Source organism: Primulina tabacum, chromosome 2 (genome assembly GCF_025594145.1).
Source record: "Primulina tabacum isolate GXHZ01 chromosome 2, ASM2559414v2, whole genome shotgun sequence".
Lineage (NCBI taxonomy): Eukaryota > Viridiplantae > Streptophyta > Magnoliopsida > Lamiales > Gesneriaceae > Primulina > Primulina tabacum.
This window is the reverse complement of record NC_134551.1, coordinates 33,367,270-33,376,667: the sequence shown is the minus strand read 5'-3', so window position 1 is coordinate 33,376,667 and position 9,398 is coordinate 33,367,270.

Below are 9,398 nucleotides of genomic sequence, written 5' to 3'. Positions count from 1 at the left end.
AAAATCTGAATTTAAAATATGCATGTGATAAAATATCCTGTCCTGAGGCATACTGAAAATAATCTGTACTGAGCAATTATAATACGTGCATAACTGAACTGGAAGTCACTGTAAAAATATTTGCTCCTTGGAGCCTGTACTGAAATAACTGATAAAATTTTCTGTTGAGATTATGTTTTACGCCTGTGGCCACTGCACTAAGCTGAACTGATCGGTAACTGGCTACCGGGGAGGCTGAAACTGAACTGAGCTGGCCGGTCACTGGCGACCGGGTGGTACCATACTGAACTGATCGGTCACTGGCGACCGTATAAAATAACACTCCCACATAGTGAATGAACCACAAGCCATATCGCATAAATCTCAAAAATAATCATTTTCTGTTTAATGCACGTAAAATAATTAACTGGCATAATGAAAATTCCTGTAATTTTACCAACTGGATTGGATTGGATCGTTCCCAGGCTCGCTGCAACCTAACTGTGCCATGAAAAATATGCAATAGCTTAAACTTGACCAACTATGCAATTTACGTTCAAAAGATGCGATTATGACGCCTAATGACTTCGCATTTAATCATGACTCCGAGCCAACCTGAACCGACACTGAACCGACGTATAGTCATGATTAAAATACGCTGAAAAATCATAAAATAATGTTCCTAAAATGATAGGGTCGAAATCTAGGTGGAATGGAGGCCAAAACACGAAACGCTCTTTCGAGAGTCAATTTGGCACATTGTACCGTAAATTCTCGTACGACCTCAAAAATGATCCAAATGACAAACGGTCAAAAACATGACCTTCCTAACTCAATGAGGCACTGTCCAGTCCAAGTCCATGGGCTAAAAGCCAACCAAGAACTCGAACGAGCCTCTGAACCGACACAGCAACATGCTGTAATTTCCAGCAGCTGCGACCTAGCTTGCATCGCGTCGTTTGCGAGACTTTTGGCCATTGGGGCTTGAACCACCGACCAAAGCATCTCCACAACGTCCCAAGGAATGATTCAAACCATGGCTAGGGGCCCTAGGCCAGCCACAATTCGCCTCATTCCAGCAACCACCCGAAAGTTCTCACCGAGGGCCCTCATGCGTGCGTGTGTAGTGTTTATGCTATGATCGATGTCTTGCGTCGTTCCAGTGGCCATTTGATTGACCATGGCACGATCTAGACATCTAGGAGCATGATATGAACCGTGGCTAAGGGCCATAGGCCAACCAAGATCCACACCAAGCAACAAAAGAAACGAAACCATATGCTGAAAAAATGGAAGGGCCGAATGGGGAAAGGGGCTGTTGTTGTTGATTATTTAAAAACCGATGAGCCATGGACCAAGCCACCAAAAGGACGACTTAGTCACGTCTTAGACATGCTAGGGAAGTGATCCAACCATGGCTATAGGCCCTTGGGGCAGCCAAGATCAGATCCTTCCTCCTTGACATCCAAACTGAATTTTCGAATCACATTTCTGCACTTATGGGGAACTTGCTGTCATTTCGGTTTTCCAGCAAGCATGGGGCTGGTTTGAATGGACCAACATGGTCCTAATGCATCCTACTACATGTATACAAGTCGTCTTGGGAGCCTGGAGTCGATCCAATACCTGAAACCATCAAAACTCAGAAAAACGTGAAGCTTGCCATGAAGAGCCGAAATTCTGCATGTGTGTTCCAAAATATTTTGACATGTATCTCGGTTTTTGCTTGCTAAAACATGATCATGTACTGAAAAATAAATGATAATATGACTTGATTGAGGTTTGAAAGAAATCTAGACATGCCTGGTTTCGTTTCGAAAGAAAACGAAAAGAAGAGACGAGACGGCGCGGAGGAGACGGAGTGGCTTGCTTCTCTACCTTTCTTGGCTCTCGATTTTCTCCCTTTCTCCCTAGCTGTTATTCACGTTTTTTTCTACTGAAAAGGGGTCTTATTTTCGGTGGAGGTGGAGGGGGGAGTGATGGTTATGAAGGTGAGGAGAAGGGTGCACAAAAATAGGATCATATCAAGACCAAGTCTTCATGCATTTGAATTTTGAATTTTGAATTGCTATCAAATGATCTCTTGGGTGGTTCTAGACTATAGTGGCCGATTTTATCATGCCAAACAAGGGTTAGGATAGTGGTCTAGTATTAATTAATTAAGGTGGAAAAATAGCTAAAAGAATTAGCATGCTAATCAACCAAGAATGGGTCAAAGGTGAGTTGGCAAGTCCTAGTTTGTTCTTCTAGGGGTGTGGCCGAAAATGCATGATAAATGGTAGGAGGAAAATTGATTATCTAGTAATTTAATAATCCTTAAAAGCCTTACTAATCCTTTAATTAATTTAGTGAACTAACCCCTTAATTAAGTAACTTAAATGAGCTCATTTGTTAATCACCTCCAATAATTAAATTAAAATCCTCAACTAACTTAAATAATTCCTTAAACTTCTTTTTAACTTAAATGAACTTACTTGCTAGCTAAATTAACTTCTGGAAATATTTCTCAAATCTTAAATTCTATCTCAAAACTCCAACTCCAGTCCGGCCTCACTGAAATAACTGAAATGCTAAAAATCAAACTACTGAACTGAAATAATGAATAATTAACTTCAAATAAATGCATTTAAAATAATCATGCAATGAAGTCAATTAAATTTAAAAATCTAGAATTATGCATGGCTTATACGTCTACTGATTTACGGGTTCTACAATCCTTCCCCCCTTAAAATAAATTTCATCCTCGAAATTAGAACTCACTGAATAACTCAGGGTATCGACTTCTCATCTCCGGCTCAGACTCCCACGTAGCTTCCTCCTCTGAATGGTTGAGCCATTTGACTTTGACTCGCTTAACCAACTTGTTCCGAAGTTTCTTCTCCTGTCTGCCTAAGATCTGCACGGGTCTCTCCTCATAAGATAAGTTCGGAGTAAGCTGCAACGGCTCGAAATTCAGCACATGCGAAGAATTTGCCATATACTTCCTTAGCATGGAGACGTGAAAGACATTGTGTACTCCGGCCAGATTTGGCGGAAGAGCCACACGATACGCTAGCGTCCCAACTCTGTCGAGGATCTCAAACGGTCCAATGAATCTCGGACTGAGCTTCCCTTTCTTGCCAAATCTCATGACACCCTTCATAGGTGCCACTTTCACGAAGACATGATCGCCCACTGCAAACTCTAACTCTCTCCTCCGCTGATCGGCATAACTCTTCTGTCGGCTCTGAGCAGTCCTCATTCTATCACGGATCCTGACTACTACATCTGCTACCTGCTGAACAATCTCTGGACCCAACTCTCCTCTCTCTCTTACTTCATCCCAATGAACAGGAGATCTACACTTGCGACCATACAGCGCTTCATACGGAGCCATACCTATGGACGACTGGAAACTGTTGTTATAGGTGAACTCTACCAATGGTAAGTTCGACTCCCAACTCCCAGAGAAATCAATGACGCAAGCGCAAAGAAGATCCTCCAAAATCTGAATAACTCGCTCTGACTGCCCATCCGTCTGCAGGTGGAAAGCTGTGCTAAACAGCAACTTCGTACCCAAAGTCGAATGCAAGCTCTTCCAAAACGAGGAAGTGAATCTGGGATCTCTGTCGGATACGATAGAAACTAGAATACCGTGGAGTCGGACTATCTCTCGGATATACAGCTCTGCATACTGAACCATGGTGAAAGTCGTCTTAATAGGCAAGAAGTGCGCTGATTTGGTAAGACGATCTACAATCACCCAGATAGCATTCGATCCTCTGGCTGACCTCGGCAATCCGGTCACAAAGTCCATGGTAATGTTCTCCCACTTCCACTCGGGAATAGGAAGAGGCTTGAGCAAACCTGCTGGTCTCTGATGCTCGGCCTTCACTAACTGGCAAGTCAGGCACTCGGATACAAAACGCCCGATGTCCTTCTTCATTCCTGGCCACCAATACAATAGCTGCAGATCTTTGTACATCTTCGTACTCCCAGGGTGAATAGAGTACGGGGACGTATGGGCCTCTGATAAGATGTCTGCTCGGATAGAATAACTGCTAGGAACCCATATCCTATCTCGGTATCTCACAATACCGTCGCTGACTGAATACAAAACACTGCCCTTAGCTTCATCTCTCTTCTTCCACTGTGCCAACTGCTCATCTGCTGCCTGACCGCTGCGAATACGGTCAATAAGAGAGGACTGGATAGTCAAGGTAGATAAACGAGGAACTCTACCTCGAGGGTAAGTCTCAAGATCAAACCTCTGCATCTCGATCTGAAGAGGTTTCTGAATCGTCAAATGAGCCATCACTGCGACTTTCCTGCTCAAAGCATCCGCAACTACATTAGCTTTACCCGGGTGGTAGCTAATGTCACAATCGTAGTCTTTCACAAGCTCCAACCAACGCCTCTGACGCATGTTCAGCTCCTTCTGCGTAAAGAAATACTTGAGGCTCTTATGGTCGGTAAAGATCTGACAGTTCTCCCCATACAGATAGTGCCTCCAAATCTTCAAAGCAAAAACTACGGCCGCTAACTCCAGATCATGGGTGGGGTAGTTCTTCTCGTGGATTTTCAGCTGCCGAGAAGCATACGCTATCACTCTCCCATGTTGCATCAAAACTGCACCTAAACCAAGCTTCGAAGCATCGGTATAAAGGACAAACTCGCCGGGCCCTGATGGCATGGCCAAAACTGGTGCTGAAATAAGAGCTTGCTTCAAAGTATCGAAGCTCTTCTGACACTCCTCGCTCCACACAAACTTCACATTTTTCTTTGTCAGTGCTGTGAGTGGAACGGCAATAGAGGAAAATCCTTGGATGAATTTTCTGTAATATCCTGCTAGCCCAAGGAAACTGCGGATCTCGGATGCATTCTGAGGCACAACCCAATCTCTGACTGCTACAACTTTTGCGGGGTCTACCTCAATACCACTGCTAGAAACGATGTGGCCCAAAAACGCCACCTTCTCTAACCAGAATTCGCACTTACTGAACTTTGCGAACAGTTTATGTTTCTGCAATGTCTGCAACACTGTGGTCAGATTCCTGCTGTGCTCCTCCCGACTCTTGGAGTAGACGAGAATGTCATCTATGAACACTATCACAAACTGGTCGAGGTACGGCTGAAATACGCGATTCATTAGATCCATGAAGATCGCTGGCGCATTCGTCAGACCGAACGGCATCACTAGGAACTCGTAGTGGCCATAACGAGTTCTGAAAGCTGTCTTCGAGACATCAGCATCTCTCACCCTCAACTGGTGATAACCGGAACGCAGATCTATCTTGGAGAAAATCGAAGCTCCCTGCAACTGGTCAAACAGATCCTCAATCCTCGGCAGTGGGTATTTATTCTTCACTGTAACCCTGTTCAACTCCCGGTAGTCAATGCAAAGCCTCATCGAGCCAACCTTCTTTTTCACGAATAAGACTGGCGCGCCCCATGGAGAAAAGCTCGGGCGAATGAACTCCTTGTCGAGAAGTTCCTGGATCTGCTTCTTAAGCTCTGCCATCTCTGTCGGTGCTAGTCGGTATGGCGCTTTGGATATCGGAGTCGTACCTGGCATAAGCTCAATGGAAAACTCCACCTCTCTCTCGGGTGGCATACCAGAGGCATCTTCGGGAAAAACGTCTAAGAAATCTCTAACTATCGGAACATCTGAGGCTGACTGGCTGGGTTTCTCGGGGACAGATAAAAAGGTTGCTAGAAATGCCCGACACCCTCTATGCATGAGCTTCCTAGCCTGAACATAAGGAATAATGCGCGGTAAAGGAAAGTACCTGTCCGGCTCAAATAAGAACTGCTCCATTCCAGGCGGTCGAACAAGAACGGATCTCCGCTGGAAGTCTATCAACACTCTGTTCCTCAATAGCCAGTCCATCCCTAGGATGATGTCAAATTCCGGCATCGGTAGCACAATCAGATCCGCATAAACAAGATTACCGTGCAGCTCAAGGTCTATATCTCGGATAACATTGGTCGCTGCCATCTCCTCGCCTGACGGAAACACTACTGAAAAGGCTGTATCTAGCCCAATGGTCTGGATCTTGAGAAAGTTTGCAAAGATCTCCGAAATAAACGAGTGAGTGGCCCCTGAATCTATCAAGGCCTTGGTAGCGGAACCAGATATAAAAATTCTCCCTGAAAGAGCGGAGCTCTAAGTTGAATCCCACTACAAGATCTAAACTTATAGACATGCAAAGGTCTAGGTTCCTCTAGCTTAATTTCCCCGAAATAAATCTGAGTAGAGCATGCAATCCTATAACAGTTTTAAGTTCAAAATCTAAATCCCGATTCCCAAAATGCTGAAATTCGAAGAATAACTTAAAGTTTAAAGGTACCTGTCAACAACATAGTCTCCGGGTTGGCTTCCGCGGCATGGAGAGCAAAAACTCTGCCTTGGGTAGGCAGATTCCTCTGAGGGCACTGCAGCAACATCTGGTCTGGACTGCCACACTTAAAACACTTTCCTGAGCCAGCCATACATGCTCCAGGATGGCGACGTGAGCACCTGGGACAGACTGGGTGCTCCTGAGTCCTCGGGGCTGGGCGTCCCCGCTGCTGCTGCTGCTGGCCTCGGTTCCTGGGCGGTCCATGAAAAGGCCTCTTATTCTGCTGCTGATGCTGATGAGGAGGAGGGTGGTGCGGTGCCTGGACTGGGCGCTTGCCCTGGCGATCCCTCTCGATATCCCGCAGATCCTGCTCTGCGGCTAAGGCCTTGGAGACGGCAATCTCATAAGTAGCAGGGTCAGATACCCTAACATCCCGGCGCAAGATCGGCCGTAAACCCACCAGGAAGTGCATCAGCTTGGCTCTGGCATCATTCGCTATCAGGGGCACAAAGTGACAGCCCCTCTCGAACTTACGGATAAACTCCGTAACCGACATATCCCCCTGTCTCAGACTCATGAACTCGGTGGTCAGCCTGGTGCGAACCTCCTCAGCAAAATACTTGGAGTAGAAAACCTCCGTAAAGCGGGTCCAAGAAAGTGTAGCCAAGGTCAGGGCTACCGAAGCTCCTTCCCACCATAAGCGGGCGTCTCCGGTGAACAGGTAGGTGGCACATCGGACTCGGTCTGCATCTCCCAGCTCCATAAAATCGAAGATAACCTCGAGGGATTTGATCCATCCCTCGGCAACCATGGGGTCAGATGCCCCAGAGAATTCCTTCGGGCGCATCTTCATGAATCGCTCATACACAGCCTCGGGCCCTGTCGGCCTGGCTGCGGCATTGCCCCCCGCAAACTGTGCGAAGAACTGTGCCATCCCAGCTAACATCTGGGCGCTCATGTCCGGTGGGGGCGGTGGAGGAGGTGGTAGGTCTCCCTCCGGTCTATGCTCCTCTCTGTCCTCTCGGCGAGGCTCCTCCTATCTGTTGCGCTCTAAAATGCGTCTAGGGGGCATACTGTTCCAACATAACCCATACGTAACTAACATGCATAATTCCATACTTTATTTTAAATGAACTCTGAAATACTGAAAATCTGGAAGCATGCTGACAAAATAATTTATGCTATAACTGAAATGCTGAACAAAATGCTGAACTGAAAAAAAAACTTACAGACCAAAGGCGTGGCTTCGTGAGCTTCTCGCGGTCAGTAGTAGTGAAACCCTATACAGAACCACCGCTCTGATACCAACTGTGAAGGACCTAAAACTCCTTTCTTGAAAATTTGCGGAAAATTAAAAATTTTCTTTTTAAAAGAACTTAAATGGCCTCATTCATAAAATCACTGGTGAATCAAGTTCAATATTTCAAAATATTGCAGCGGAAGAAAATCAAAGTTTTGCCAACAACAACGATTTAAAAATATCCAACAACTGATAAAAATTGTTTGCGAAGAAAATAACAACTGCTGCTCTGAGGTCCTCGGGTGCCACTACTGCCGACCCAAGCTGGCTCACTGGTCCCCGCCCTCGGCCCTGGCCTCATCAGTACCTACAACAATCAAGTCTAGTGAGCCTAAAGACTCAGCATGCATAAATCGCAGGTAACGAGTAAAAATCTGAATTTAAAATATGCATGTGATAAAATATCCTGTCCTGAGGCATACTGAAAATAATCTGTACTGAGCAATTATAATACGTGCATAACTGAACTGGAAGTCACTGTAAAAATATTTGCTCCTTGGAGCCTGTACTGAAATAACTGATAAAATTTTCTGTTGAGATTATGTTTTACGCCTATGGCCACTGCACTAAGCTGAACTGATCGGTAACTGGCTACCGGGGAGGCTGAAACTGAACTGAGCTGGCCGGTCACTGGCGACCGGGTGGTACCATACTGAACTGATCGGTCACTGGCGACCGTATAAAATAACACTCCCACATAGTGAATGAACCACAAGCCATATCGCATAAATCTCAAAAATAATCATTTTCTGTTTAATGCACGTAAAATAATTAACTGGCATAATGAAAATTCCTGTAATTTTACCAACTGGATTGGATTGGATCGTTCCCAGGCTCGCTGCAACCTAACTGTGCCATGAAAAATATGCAATAGCTTAAACTTGACCAACTATGCAATTTACGTTCAAAAGATGCGACTATGACGCCTAATGACTTCGCATTTAATCATGACTCCGAGCCAACCTGAACCGACACTGAACCGACGTATAGTCATGATTAAAATACGCTGAAAAATCATAAAATAATGTTCCTAAAATGATAGGGTCGAAATCTAGGTGGAATGGAGGCCAAAACACGAAACGCTCTTTCGAGAGTCAATTTGGCACATTGTACCGTAAATTCTCGTACGACCTCAAAAATGATTTAAATGACGAACGGTCAAAAACATGACCTTCCTAACTCAATGAGGCACTGTCCAATCCAAGGCCATGGGCTAAAAGCCAACCAAGAACTCGAACGAGCCTCTGAACCGACACAGCAACATGCTGTAATTTCCAGCAGCTGCGACCTAGCTTGCATCGCGTCGTTTGCGAGACTTTTGGCCATTGGGGCTTGAACCACCGACCAAAGCCTCTCCACAACGTCCCAAGGAATGATTCAAACCATGGCTAGGGGCCCTAGGCCAGCCACAATTCGCCTCATTCCAGCAACCACCCGAAAGTTCTCACCGAGGGCCCTCATGCGTGCGTGTGTAGTGTTTATGCTATGATCGATGTCTTGCGTCGTTCCAGTGGCCATTTGATTGACCATGGCACGATCTAGACATCTAGGAGCATGATATGAACCGTGGCTAAGGGCCATAGGCCAACCAAGATCCACACCAAGCAACAAAAGAAACGAAACCATATGCTGAAAAAATGGAAGGGCCGAATGGGGAAAGGGGCTGTTGTTGTTGATTATTTAAAAACCGATGAGCCATGGACCAAGCCACCAAAAGGGCGACTTAGTCACGTCTTAGACATGCTAGGGAAGTGATCCAACCATGGCTATAGGCCCTTGGGGCAGCCAAGATCAGATCC